The sequence below is a fragment of the Oncorhynchus masou genome, chromosome 1 (genome assembly GCF_036934945.1).
Source record: "Oncorhynchus masou masou isolate Uvic2021 chromosome 1, UVic_Omas_1.1, whole genome shotgun sequence".
Taxonomy (NCBI): Eukaryota; Metazoa; Chordata; class Actinopteri; order Salmoniformes; family Salmonidae; genus Oncorhynchus; species Oncorhynchus masou.
In genome coordinates, this window is record NC_088212.1 from 79,613,230 (window position 1) to 79,628,769 (window position 15,540).

At 41.8% G+C, this 15,540-nt stretch overlaps 1 protein-coding gene and 1 pseudogene across 1 annotated transcript in view; both read left to right on the forward strand.

Moving 5' to 3' along the window:
* Window positions 1-1,291: 1,291 nt before the first annotated feature.
* LOC135551384 (probable ATP-dependent RNA helicase DDX28) lies at window positions 1,292-5,142 on the forward strand (annotated as a pseudogene).
* Window positions 5,143-7,337: 2,195 nt separating this feature from the next.
* The window catches only part of LOC135551394 (talin-2), a 115,038-nt gene continuing 106,835 nt past the window's right edge, over window positions 7,338-15,540 (forward strand). The window contains exon 1 of the mRNA XM_064982616.1: window positions 7,338-7,443. The gene's annotated coding sequence lies outside the window, so the exon portion shown is untranslated. The remainder of the gene's footprint in view (window positions 7,444-15,540) is intronic.

Genomic DNA, 15,540 nt, shown 5'->3' on the forward strand with positions numbered 1-15,540 from the left:
TTGCCACCAGTACTGTTCTGGATAGCAATGTCAGAGTGTTGCCCAACGCTTGAACTAACAGTCAACACGTGACACAGTCAGATACTCTATTACTGGCAGCGTATATGTGTGATGTCCTGACGCTTCAGAAAATCAATCAGACAACCGGTTCATTCAGAGCATGGGAACTGTGCCTGGTGAGGGATCAATACTGGTGACAGATCAGTAATTACTGAACCACAGAGATCATCAGAGGCAATCCTCATCATCAGGTCCAGCGTGAATAGAGCTATGAGCTCATCATGTGGGTTGTACCATCACATTGGCTTTGATCTAGGGTGGAGAGAAGTTCAATACATGTATGACTTTCTTGTTTGTTTTGTAGTGTATAAATGTACAAGTCTATTCTATTTTATGAATTATGTTCTTTTAGGTCAGCAGTGTCAGAGAAGACCTGAATGGACACTGGTCCTGGAAGTCATCATAAGGTTATCGCAAAATATCGATTTTAATATAAATGATTATAAAATAGTTCAAACAGGCATGGGCTGGGGATATAGAATGCCAAAAAAGGTCCACAGGTTGTCAGTGGCTCTTCAGTACAATAGTCTACAATAATGATTTAGTACATGTATCATCATGGCAGATCACGGATAGAAGCTCATCAAACTAGTCTACCACACATACGTACACAGCAAAGTTTAACCATACTAGTAAGGATCAATATCAAAATGGTTTTAAGACAGATACATGTATAATTGAATTGAACAATTAACCCAGTATTGAAACACAATAATGACGTGGCTGTCTGTCTCCAATCCACACAGCCTAACTCAAGTTGTACTCAAGTGAAATAATACATTAACGCAACACAGAAATATAAGACTGATCCCACTGTGGATGGAAGTTGGCCCACAAATTTGACCCTGTTCCATTCGAGTACCACACCGGTAGCCGACACGTACTATTAAAAACGTTCCATAATGTACAATACATCTATCTTTCTAAACAGCAAAATGTCATAAAAACAACATCTGGAGAGCATTTTTTGTTGTTGTTGAAATGTCCATTATATATTGTAACGACCCTGGGTTTATAAGAGCGGAAATCGACTCTGCCGCACGAGCATGTTTTTGCGGCACAGTCGATAGCGCACCGGACCTTGGGCGAGAAGGTCGAGGGATCGAGACCTGCTCCCTGCTGTTTCATTACCATATATTAGATTTCTATCTGGGCAACCCGTTCTATTCTATAAGGAAGGCGTCATCTCTTGCGACAGATCGACGTCATCATTATTCGCCGCCGACGCGTGTGCAATTAAATGTTTGAAATTTAACGGAAAATACAGTCCGGTAAAAACGTATTTCACGGAAGCATTTGATAAATTATATACTATAATGAAATACAACCGAAACGATATTGTCTATTTGTTGGTGAAGACGTGCACCAGCTGATTCCTCCTAGCCAACTTACCATCAGAATGCAGTCTGTGAAGGTCGGCTACTCAGTGTTGTTTACGTTGATATCAAAACACAACTACTCGTCCTCGGGTCATTTCAGAGCATTAGCATGTATTCATGGTACAATCAGTTCAGCCTGTGGTGTCCATCCCATGTCAACCACAGCACAGCCTGTGGTCATTCGCATTCCCAGACAAATGCAGGAGCAGGTAGAAAATGTGAGGCAAGTGAGAGGCAAGAACAAAGTCAACACCATCTAGGCTGGCAAGCTCCTAATCAAAAGCAAGAACCCAGAACTGAATCAGTCCGCAGGCTACACACTTGGGAAATTTGAGCATTCCCATCTCTCCTCCAAAGGATGGAAACACAACAAATCATTTGGTGACTACTTCACGGTTAACAACACTCAGCGTACTCCACCCGCTGTCACTGAAATCCAGGATGAGGAGTGTGACAAACTCAAAGAGAAGAGTAAACCTATTACATTTAGCAACCTTCACCTCTGCCCGGACTTAGTGGAGGCTTTGGGCATGGACAACATAACTCGCCCTACAACCGTTCAACTACAAACCATCCCCAAGCTCCTGAAAGGCTACAACATCCTGTGCGCAGCGGCAAAACCCTGAGCTACCTGTTGCCTGTCATTCACAAACTACAGGCTGAGAAAGCAGCAGATTCCAAGTCTATAGAGACCACACCCAGGACACGCTCTGTTATCATTGTCCCCTCTAGAGAACTTGCTGACCAGGTCTCAGCTGTGGCCAGGAGCCTGTGTGGCCCATTCAGGCTGATGGTGAAGACAGTGGGAGGTGGGAGAGGTGTGGGCAACATCAAGCTGGCCTTCACCAAGGGTCCCCCGGATGTGTTGGTGGCCACACCTGGGGCCCTCGTCAAGGTCCTGATGAGACGCTATCTAGACCTGGGGGAGCTGAGCTTCATGGTGGTGGATGAGGCAGACACCATGTTTGATCCCAGCTTCTCTGGCATGCTGGAGAGCATCCTGGCCCAGACCCGCGTGGCCCCCGACCCCTCAGAGACCTGACACCCCGGCCCGACCCGCAAGGCCCAGCTGGTGGTGGTGGGGGCCACGTTCCATGGTGGGTTCGGAGAGGTTCTCAGTCAGGTCATTATCATTACTTTTTCCTACATTGGTTGCGTCCCAAACTCCCTATTGACCCTACTCCCTATACTATAGTGCACTACCACAAAGGACTCTGGTCAAAAGCCGTGCATATTCCTGCATCATTATGTAAAATGTGTTGAGACCCATGGAAAAATGCATATTAAAATGAGACTGACTTGTTCTTATAGGTGACGGACCTGGGAAGCATGGTGACCATCAAGAGCAAGAATCTTCACTTCCTCATGCCACATGTAAAACAGACCTTCCTGAAGGTATTCCCCACTTTTTTCCTTGTTTTCATTGGTTTGGTATTAGTGCTTTGTTTCTTTGGTGTTCTTCAATATTGTAAAGTGTCTATGGGGCCTATATAAAAACCATGTACTAGTACTTGGGTATTTATAGTAGAGCTGTCAAAGTTGATCAGTTACCTGGAGTTAACTTTTTGTCATTTTAGTGCACACTTTTTTTAAATCATGATTATTCACATTGTCTGAAGGCATTACAAATACATCTATACAGCTAAAAACAACAATGCGATGTCAAATCAAGTTGACATTGAGGTTAAAGAAAGAGTTCATCAATTTATCAGATTTTGCTTACCGTTACATTGGACAAAATCAAGATGTCAATATTCCATAATGCTTTTTGTCTAAAAATCTATTACTGCTCAAATTGAGCAAATTCTGAATTTGCGATTAATCGCGATTCATCATAGCAAATCCTGCGATTTAACTTTAAAAATAAAATAGTTTGACAGAATACTATGAATCACATTAGTAATTTATACTTTACTAATTTAATACTATAAATTACTATATCATTTATAGTATTAAATTAGTAAAGTATAAATTATAGAATATTATTTATAGTATACTATATATAACAAATCTGTATTATTCCATGTTCAGGTGAGGGGAGCTGACAAGCTTCTGGAGCTCCACCAGGCGCTGAAGGCAGCAGAGCAGGACAAGGCTGGGGTGTTGGTGTTCTGTAACCGGGCTTCTACAGTCAACTGGCTGGGCTACTCCCTGGAGGACATGGGGCTGAGACACGTCCGACTGCAGGGGGAGATGCCTGCCTCCCTCCAGGCTGGAATCTTCCACTCCTTCCAGAAGGGACAGGTGATATGAGACGAGAAAATACTTTGTCTGCTTATGCAGTTTCAAATTCCTTATCAAACTCCATGTGACAATATCTATGTACATATTGTGTGACAAACTCCATGTCACACAATAAAGAAACACTTTAAAAAGACACCCAGTAAAAATAACACATTGACCACAGATCATAACAAAACACATAGCTAACATGTTATTAATAACAGACACGTTATAGGCTATGTTTCAAATTCTATCCCTATAGGTAGACGTGCTGATCTGTACCGACATCGCTTCCCGTGGACTGGACACCCAGAGGGTCTGTCTGGTGGTCAATTACAACTTCCCAGAATCCCACACGGACTACATCCACCAGGCTGGACGGGTGGGCCAGGTAGGGAGTGTGGAGGATGGGGAGGTGCTCAGCTTCGTCACCCACCCCTGGGACGTGGCGCTGGTGCAGAAGATTGCGACGGCTGCACGGAGGAGGACAAGTCTGCCTGGGATGGAGTCCTCCATCAGGAAGCCTGAGCCCAAAGCAGCCGAAGAGGAGGAGGAAGAAGAGGGGTTGCTCTACTAGTGGGTCTGCCACAAATAAGGATATTACCAAAGCAGAACTAACTTGTTTGATTAATTTGTTCAGTAAAATGATTGTATCCAGGATAGGCCAAACCAGCTGTGTGAGACTGAATTCTTTGTCTCCAACACAGGTATGATCGTCTTTTAATTTGACCTTTTTAGATTCCATATCATGTTTGAGACTGGAACTATGATCTGACTTCTCTTTTTACCCAGATGGTTACCGCATGTCATTCCAAAGAGGAAGTGTCTTTGGTAATGTACAAAAATCATGCCCTCTTTACAAGCAGCAGGTGTGCGGCACATGTTTGCACTTCTCACGGGTAATCACGGGGTGGCAGTATTTACTTTATTTGACCTGTCATACAGCAGTCATACAATAACCAGAGAAGGGCTATGGCCGAATATAGCTTTATTTTAATGCTCATCCACATGCGGCAAGCCCTTCTTTTATGGAATTTAACTCAGCCATACTAACTTGTTTTGGTAAAACATAGGTTAAGGAATCTAAAAAACATTTAGAACAAGTATGGAATACCGATTTTACTTTTCCTTCCAGAAATGAAAATAATTTCCTTAAAAGAAAGAGTAACTCATGTATCTGCTAGGGTGCTACTGAGACAACGGTGCTAATCTCTTCTCACTAACCACAGGTAGACACACATTAGCATATTACGTTTTGGAAAGTGGTCTTCACTCTGTTTCTGCTTTTGTGTGTAATACAGAAGCACGACATTAAAACCTCCATATGTAGAAATTTCCATGAATCTACAGTCAAGTTGGATTCAGGCCCTAGCCTTGAAGTCTATCCCATTGATGCCTGCGGTTACTTGTTTTAGAGGAAGCAAGATGTTTGAACATGAAAATGTGTCGGAGTGAAAATAAATCTCTGTGAAATCTGGTTTCTAAATGTGCCTCTATATTTTCTCACTTATTGAGTTTGCTTTAATTGCACCAAATATAACGTCACTAGGTTGCTGTACCATAAATATATACCTGTAGACATCCTTGTGCTGTACACATCCAGACTGAGTGAGACTTGAGCTTTTTACGAGTTCTTACAGGACTACTACACTGAACAAAAATATAAATGCAACATGTAAAGTGTTTGTCCCATGTTTCATGATCTGAAATGAAATGTTCCATATACACAAAAAGAGTATTTCTCTCAAATTTTGTGCACAAATCTGTTTGCTGGGGACAGTAAAAGGCCACCCTAAAATGTGCTGTTTTTTCACACAACACAATGCCAGAAGTGTTGAGGGAGCATGCAATTGGCATGCTGACTGCAGGAATGTCCACCAGAGCTGTTGCCAGAATGTTAATTTCTTTACCATAAGCCACCTCCAACGTAATTTTAGAGAATTTAGCTGTACGTCCAACCGGCCTCACAGCCGTAGACCACGTGTAATCACACCAGCCCAGGACCTCCACATCCAGCTTCATCTGCGGGATCGTCTGAGACCAGCCACCCGGACAGCTGGTGAAACAGGAGTATTTCTGTCTGTAATAAAGCCCTTTTGTGGGGAAAAACTCATTCTGATTGGCTGGTCCTGGCTCCCCAGTGGGTGGTTGGGCCTGTGCGCCCCTGCCCAGTCATGTGAAATACATAGATTATGGGCTAATTTATTTATTTAAATTGACTTTATTTAAACTGTAACTCAGTAAAATAAATGAAATTGTTGCATGTTGCGTGTATATTTTTGTTCAACACATATTATTTTATTACTATATTAGGAGCAGTCTTGTACTTGATTAGTAATTACAATGTGCTTATCAATGCTCTTTGTTTTTACAGAAAGATCATTTAGTATAGTAAATAAAATAAAACATTTGGACAAAGCAAAGCCTAACATGAGAACTAAGGGTAAAGATTAGCAACAGGCGGTCTGAACTGAGTGTAGGTGTTCCAGGGTGTTCACACCAGAATCCCTGGAATAATATTGTCCTTATACTTCTGTCTGCAGCTCACTCTGTGGGTTAACACCACCTTATGGGTTTGTCTTAATTTCAAATTCATCTGCCCTGACAGCGAGTGCCAAGTTCTTTCCTCTACTACACTCTGCCCTGAAAACAAGTGCCAAGTTTGGCTACACAGCGTTCCTCCTCTATAGTAGATTGGGGGGGCTAAGTGTGTAGTCAGATGCTTTTTGGCCTACCGCGTCACTTTATACACAGAAAATATCCACTAAACATAGAATCACATGGTGCATCCCTATCTCTCTGCTGATAACTTCAGAACAAAGTTGAGTACAAATACAAACTTGCCAATGTCTTTGCAATTGATACAAACAAGCGACGTATAAAATGATGCTTCAAATAAAAATAAATTCCACACATTAACTTTTAACAAGGCACACCTGTTAGTTGAAATGCATTCCAGGTGACTACCTCATAAAGCTGGTTGTGAGAATGCAAAGAGTGTGCAAAGTTGTCATCAATGCAAAGGGTGGCTTCGTTGAAGAATCTAAAATATATTTGTTTCAAACTTTTTTGGTTACTACATGATTCCATATGTGTTTTTTCATAGTTTTGATGTCTTCACTGTTATTCTACAATGTAGAATAAAAACCCTTGAATGAGTAAGTGTGTCCAAACTTTTGACTAGTGCTGTACATTTCAAGCTCTATCAATTGAGTTATATTTTGCTACTTGTAGGCTGCTGTCTGTAATTTATCTCAATATATTTAATGACGTGTAGCCTAACATGTGCGCAATGATGTGGTAAGTCTATGTGGTGTTGGGAAACGCATGTTACATATTCGGGCCATTTTAGGAAAGATGCATGGTTAAAACAGTCGTAAGCCTAAATTCCATCGCTATTAGAAACTGGGCCCTGATATACTTCTATTATGTTTCACTATTATGCTCCTGCTTGTGGGAGCATGGCGACGTCTCTCTCAGACCCTATCCTCTAATGGACTTCAAAGCGCTTTTTACAACAGTAGATGGAACACAGCTACGGACATAATTGTCTACAATGCAGAAGTGACTACAAAGCCCCTTAAGGTCCCTCTTTTATGACGTGTTTCCGCTCTCCCCAACACCTCCCCTCCCTTCAACACCAACCACCACTACTGTTCTTATTTGGCCACTTTGAGATTTCCTCAGCGAGGACGGGTTTTTACTCAATAGAGCAGGACGTCTGGTTATATGTGCATCTGAAGGGCTGATTGCAGGCAATGAAGCAGTAGAACATTAGCAGGTAGGATAGCATTTTCTGCCGGCTTATTATGTATGTCCAGTCCGCTTCTTGAATAGACGTCGAAATGAGACATTCTCTCTGTCCATGCTTGATTTAATTAGGGATTTGATGGGAGTGCGTTGCAAAACAGCGAGCAAGGCGATGTAGACCTTAAACCTTGCTTGACTATTGAATGAATGGGATTGTATGTCTTGTTTCAGAGTTATCCTTACTGCATAGTTTTTACTGATATGTAAACTCTGAACTGTTGTACATACAGTGAGCGTGTCCCCTACTTTTCCTGAATTTATGGTCAAAATCACATTTCATGGTGTGAGATTAGGCTACAGAGGATGTTGGCTGTTGAGGAATTTCACATGAACGTCATTGCATTTTTCATACTACTACAGGAAATTAAGTAGTTTAGACCCAAATGTACCCTTCGGCTAAACGACCACATACATTGCATTTGGTGAGAAGAGAAGCAGGAGTCGAAGTCCATGTGTTTTGGGGTCGCTCTGTTTGTGAAATGAGTGCCAAATTGAGCCCTTTATAATAACACCGTTTGTAAACGTAATCAACATTACTGAGTATATCCTATGTAACAAATAACCTACATTATTGTTAGAAATATAGGCTGTGCATGCGTAGGGGTCATGGCAATTCAATTGTAACTGCATGGAGGGGGGCGATTTGAAACCGCCATATTATAACCCGATAGCCGCTACCATCAGTGAGTACCACTAGACTAGACACCTTTTAAAACTTTGCATTATTTCCGTTTATACATGATACGCGATTGAAGTATATATGCTTTGATATGTTTTATATGAAACAAGTGTACCAAGCTGTTTCCCTATATCAGAGGCACTCATTGCATAGTGAATCTGGCCGAATAAGCACGCGAATGAATTTTAAATCCAACCACACTCGTCCAGTATTTCAGTTTTCCACGTCCGTGAGCTTTGCACCAACGTGGGTGCTGGTCGCTACAATATATCAAGGTGTCGCTCGTCATAAGAACCGCAACATTGTAACCAGGAATATGCAACGGTCCGGATAATTGTTGGCTGTGGAGTATCCACGAATGACTCTATTTACTTTGATTTAAATGTGTGCCTTCTTGCAGCACATGGTAGTGCCACACCCCTTGACTTGCATTGACGTACCACTGTGATCATGTAGCCTATTAAATGCAGAATATCATCAATTGACCATTCATTTGGCACAACATCGCCTAACATTGCTTGGTATAACTACAATTCGATCCTTTTGAGAATAGTACAAAATAATGTTCGTTATTTTTTTATGTGGTGAATGATTATTCAAATGACTGCATTCTTATTTTATTGCTGTTTGTAAAGGACCACTAGTAAAGCTGGGCAAACTTATCATTTAGCCTATAAGAATCTTGGAGTATGACTAGAGGTAGACTTGTTGGTTTCAGCTGGTAAGCAGACGGTTGACACTGTTATGAGTGGCAGAAAAAGGGGCATGTTTGAAACGTTTGCTGAGCAAGCTAGGTTTTTTTGGGTAGTTTTATGGACAAAAAGTTATTGGTTCGGAAAACTCCCGTGCCAGTAAAAAGATATGGCCTTCTAGTGAGGATGTTCTGGGTACATATTGTCTGAGAAGACTGACCGATAGCTCTGTTGGGACACCTACCATACTGGGATTGGTTTGTTATGTCTGTGAAATTAGTCATTGATCCTATTGATCGGCCAGGGTAAGGTAATGTCACTCTACATGGGGTTGGCACCTTCTCTTCATCTAGTTCAGGGCTGTTCAATGCCAATCCTGTTGGGCCAAAACACTTCTATTTTTCATGCTCTTCTTCTAATAAGACTGAGGACACCAGGAAAGTGCAATTAACTGCCAGGTAGAAACTTAAAGCAGTAGCGTTTGGGCTCTCCAGGACCGGAATTTAACAGCTCTGGGCTCGGTTTCCCAAAAGCATCGTAAGGCTATGTTCATCGTTAGAACCATTGAGCTCAGTGGTTTTAATGATTAACTTAGCCTTAAAATGCTTTTGGGAAACTGGGCCCTGGTCTAGTTGTTGAAACCGATGGAGGGGCTGCATGGCTTTTCCCAGAGGATTGGTCTTCCACTCTGTCATAGAAAAGCAATGAAGTATTTGAATACACATGGGGAGCGTTCAGGTCGCATCAACGTTTGCTAGGTTGTGTGACGGTTTGTACTGAACGACACATTTCCCTAAAACATAGCGTACCGTTCATCAACAATCTGAGGTATGTTTGCTCAGATTTGATATGTGTGGCCTGATCAATATGGGTGTGACCATCTGAAATCACAACTCGTACAGCACTATAATCACAATGATTTTCAACTGTTCGTTCAGTACTGTTTCCGTTGAATTCAGCTGTTGCCTACCGTTTTGTCTTACTGAACGCAACCCTGGTTAATTTTCCACTTGACCATTTGTATAATATTCCTCCATAAGAACTATTTAACCGTTCTTATTGATGCTTAGTATGCACTGCAGGTCAGTCATCCCCATCAATCAAAAGCCTTTTCCTCCTTGTATTAGAAACTGCTCTGACCTTTTTAAATGTGTGTATTCATCCATTACATTATTAGCAGTTTGAGCTACATTCTGTCAAAGCAGCAGTGATTGACAAATATTCTTATTGTTTCAATGGGCCCGTTTGTCAAATTCCCAGCACTGAGATGAGTGGCATGAAGTGACAGTATTTAGAATAACAATGAAGCCCTTTATGAAACTGATGTTTGATGCTAACCAGCATAGCTGCCTTATTTTCCCGTGAATGCAGTATTTATATTCACATGGTTTAATATGAACAATGAATACATCACTTTAGCAGCAGAAGTTTAATATGAATATGTGATGATGGGATGGGATACATGACAGCATTTGTATGTGGGTCTGTTCTGGCAATATGATTGTAAGCGTTAACACACATTCTGTTATGATTATAGGCTACAGTCTGTCAGTTTGTTTGGCATCCATACCATTTCCCACATGGTGCTGACCGCTGGTTCATGCATTGTTCTGTATTTTACATACTAAACCTGATAGTGCCACATTCCAACTATAGGCGATAATAAGAGCCTCTCAAAGCCACAGGCCAGTGTGTTTATGGCTTATAAAGATCTCTAAGGCCAATAGCATCCGGTTGGGGAGGAGTTCCTCACGAGTGTGATGGCTAATTTATTGATCCAGCCTGAGTTGTGTTCAGAGTGGCCTCTGCTGCCTGTCATCAAAACCCAGGGAGAGGAAGTAATGAGCAGGGCTGGAGGCTGCCCTAAGTCCCAAATAGCACCCTATTCCTTATATAGTGCACTACATTTGACGAGCTTTGTAGGGAATAGAGTGCTATTTGGGAGTCAACCAGTCTGTCGACAGGCAGCATAATGACAGCAGGATGTGCAATGTCAACTTGGTGGTCTGGAGGACCAGGGGAGAGGAGGGGGCTTTGCTGCCAAGGCCAGCAGTCAGGTGCCTTCGTTCTGAGGGGAGAGGTGAGACCCAGGCCTACTAGGATGTAGATGAGACGCAGGGGAAGATAAGTAGCTCTCTGTGGGCTTGGTTGATGTGTGCAGACTACAGAGCAGAGGAAGTGGTTGGGGCAGAGAACTATTCCTAACAATAACTGCTGTGTATCCTTAGTCCCCTATTGATTTTATTGGACTACATCATTTAATTTGGTCACTTAAGTTGTAGCCAGTCTCTTGATTAATGCGTTGTGTATCACTCCACTGGGTAACACACTTGGGTATAAAGGTGAGTTAACCTCTATAATACTCTTAAGAACCATTTTAGGTGTGATTATGGAAGCTAAGCTACTATATGAATGCAGTCCATAGTAGCAGCCACGTTCTGGAATGCAGCCCGAGGGCTGTGTCCGTGCACATTAACAACAATATATCTGAATTTCACACCTCAGTGTGACCCAGCCCAGCTATGTGTAACCTTATACAAAAGAGCCAAATCATGAGATTCCAATACTTCGGCAGGACTCCTTTTGAACTTTGAAGACCAGGGCTTTTCTGTGCCTGCCTGTGCCTAACGCTTAGTTAGGATACAATCTGATTCTTCAACCTTTTCCAGAAGAGTATTGATTAAAAAGCATGGGATTGGTTTAATCGTTGGCTGAAGGCAGTTTCCACCGTTGTAAAATCCATCTGAGAAAGTGTGCTAATGCACACTCTGGGAGAAGTGTAGAGAACTGTAACTTGCCTTAGTTTGGACCCAGACACTTAAGAGCATGTGACCCAAACCCACGGTTCAGTGGGTACACTCCTGTGCTCTCCCACCCTGTCACATTCTCAAATTCAGTTATAATTAGCAACAGGCAACACACGACATTCAAGTATCACAGCTGCAGCTCGCTGGACTACGCTCCTGCCAACAGCAACTGATAAAATACTACACCTCTGACATGCACAGGATCCAAAAGGTTGGAGGTTGAAATTGGGTATTCATATTCCAGTCAACATTTCCCATACTGTGTCCCTTCCACTTATCTGCCTCCATGCATTTGAGTAGTAATGTGAAGGCCTTCCTGTTTGCATTGCAAATCAAATATGGCTGCTTGCCAGGCATGTCTCAAAGCTATTTCTGATTGGTTGGCCTTTGTAAATAGTTTGTTTAAGTACTGTACATTACACAAGGGTAGTCCATGCTTGTGGTGAGGGCTGATCATTCTCAGCAGTTCTGATGCAAGAAGTCCTATAATTGAAAAGAGATGCCAGGCTTAAAGCTACATTCTGAGATTAGAGAAAGCAGCTGCAGCCCGGCCATTTGTTTTGGTATACAGCGGAGGGATGGGGCTGCGGAAATGTAACCCCTCTCAGATTCATAGATGGAGTTCTAAATGCAGTCAATGAGTAGGATTAAATAGAACTGAAATGACCATTGGACAGATCCAAAATTGTACTTTTTTAAAAATGATTCAGTGATGCTATTTCTCTGGAATTGACTCTTGAATACAGTTTCTCTGGCCTGTGATGTTTGCCATGCAGGAGAGTCCTCACTGTTATGTCATGTGAGACAATGGCCCTTCATCTGTAGCCTGTGTAAACTGACAGGACAAGCTGCATTAGTTCAAACGGCAAGGAACATTTGTGAGAATTATGTTTTAAAAATGGGGTCTGTTCTAATAGGCTACAGCCAAATGAAATATCTTATGGTGTCTTTGTGAAAATTAAAGTCTGAAGCTTTGCAAAAAGCAACGTTACAGATTCATATCCAGACCCATGCAGCACTCCAAACGTAGGCCCATAGCCTAAAGAGATGTTACTAACTCAGCAACTGTTCCTCATATCTTATATGGTGTTGCTGTTCCTCCTTCTGCTAGACCAAAATGACTTGAATTATGACTGGTTCTAGATTTAACTGGTGCTTAAAGATGTATTTTATAAAGGTTTTGTATAATTTCAGTCAGTAGTTGTAAAAAAGTGATAACGAGCCAAAAGGAGTCGTCCATTTCGTATAATATGTTATGTTACATCCCACAAAAAAAGATCTAATTCCAATTCGTACAATATGTTACCCATTTGTAAGTGCTTAACATCCCGTTCAATCTCTTTAACTGCTGTAGTATCTTCTAGGAACTGTTGGCAACCGGTTACATTAGCTTCTGTGCTAGAATCAGCTAATTATCCACTTACACTGTTCACTATATTGCTTTAATTGCCTTGGATGTGGTTTGGCTTTTCTCAATGATTAATTTAAATAGTTGTTATATTTAAATACTTTGTCCTTTCATCCAACAGTGATGCGTTACCATTAAAAAAATGAATGTCAAATTAACTGCATTCCGTAATTGAAAGCGATTGGGGTTCTGAAAACTTTACATTATAAAATTGTAATTTAACAACCGACATGTTTTTAGTTTATTGTTTCTATTTAATGAAAGGGACAGAGCCTGTGAAGTGAGAACCCCATACCACGGAACTCCAACTTGTACTGAACATGTTTATATGGCAAAATCATACTTTCCCATTACACATTATTAGGTGTCCTTAAGAAGATGCACTTTACTGGCCTTTGGGCCAAATTCAAGGTGTTGTGTCACTGGCTGCATTCCCTAAAGAGCCCTGGTCTAAAGTAATGCACTATTTAGGGAATAGGGTGCGATTTGGGAGACAGCCCCTGAACCCACCCTCCTTTGGCCCAGGCCAGTGCTAGGGGAACTAACTGTCATACTGGATCACCGCAGCTGAAAGCAGATCTGCTCTGAAATCTGTTTGAGGTTGCAGCTGAGAGCCTCTGCTATTGCTGGACTTTGGTATTGGCAGATCTCCATGGTTGGCATGGTCACCAGGCCCCTCGGGGGCCGGGGCTCATGTCTCTTAGTCACCGGGACAGAAATGTCTGATCTGTAATATCTGGTGTCTGCTAACAGTAAATGACCACAGCATTGGATTGCAATGACTACTTGGCTATCATATGTAAATCCACACACAGACTATTAACCCGTAGTCTTTGATGATTAGCCATGTCATTACCTGACACACCGTGTAGTCTCCTAACTGTAAATGACCACAGCATTGCAATGTCTGATTGTGTGGCTACTTGCCTACGGTGTGTAAAACTCTGATTACTTAGGCTGTGTTTACACAGGCAAACCTATTCTGATCTTTTGCCAATAATTGGTCTTTTGACCAATCAGATCAGATCTTTTGCTAATAATTGGGCAAAAGATCAGAATTGGGCTGCCTCTCTAAACGCAGCCATGATAGTGACACACTGCTATGAGCTCAGATGCTGCAATGATTGGCCATGTCACTGCCTGACACACTGTGTAGTCTACCTGTTTGACCTTGATCCTTGTGACCTTATTTAGCCCAGAGAGGAATCCAGAATTCAATATCAGTTTAGCGAGCCCTTTGAGTCGCCTCTATGCAATCTGAGTGAACAGGTTTCAAACTTTGTCTGGTTGAGTTGTTCTGATCTGCAAGACTGATACAAACTGACAGTGGAACTACTTTTTGTAAAAATGTGAAATGTTCCTTTTTCATGAGAGAAAGTCAAACCTGGCTGATGTGAGTGGAACAGTCTTATAGCCCAAAATAATATTGCTCCTTGTTGTTCCTGGATGTTGAAGTGTCGTGGGGTAAACAAAACTTTAGTCCAGCACCTGATTCTCTTTGTTGTTCAAGCTGGGTTGAAGTGCTTTTGGGTGTGCTTTCGTTATGTTATTGCTACTAGCTTTGATACACATTGGACATTCCCTCAACAGTTGGTTGTCCAAACCAATTATTGCTAAGTCACCTTGTTTATCCCCAAATGCTCATAAACAAATGGACTTCTGATGATAGTGCATTATTTGTTGACACAATTCTACCATTCATATCACTCATCAGAAATGTATTCCTGTTCTGACTCCGTTGAGGTGGTAACCATGCTGAAAATGGCATTCCTGTTGGAATACCCCAGAAAGTGTGTCTGGCCCTGGTTGTATTGTTTGAGATCATGTGGGTGGACCCCCCCTGCTCTGCCTCTTCCCTAGCCAGGCAAGGGCTTCTATTTTTGGTTTTCCTATGAGGATAGATTCTCTTCTTGCTGCAAATGTTTACCAGCTAGCCTTCCTGCCTGCTTTGGTAGTTGAGGGAGAGTCATAGTTTAAAGTTGTTCCACCCACTCCACAGGTTGGTTGGTTACTCATCCTGAGAGGCTAGAGACAGAGGACAGTATGTGCATGTTTGAGATTGACTACGTACATTGCAGTCGGACTGCACAGAATCACTGATTCTCCCAAATAAATAATCAAATGAGCAATTATCCATCTCGTTCTGTTCAGAGGACCCTGTTTGTTGAATCACAACCAGAGGCTACTTAGCCTAATCCTGTGTGTCGGATAAATAGTGCCTATTATGTTGAATGTCTGTACTGTGCCTTCAGAAAGTATTCACACCCCTTGATGCCCCCCGCCCAAATTGTGTTACAGCCAGAATTTTTCAATTGAGATTTTTTGTCACTGGCCAACACCCAATACCCCGTAATGTCAAAGTGGAATTATGTTTTTCAATTTTAACAAATTAATTAAAATACAAAGCTAAAATGTATTGAGTCAAGTATTTAACCCCTTAAGTATGACAAGCCTAAGTAAGTTCACAAATAAAAATGTGCTT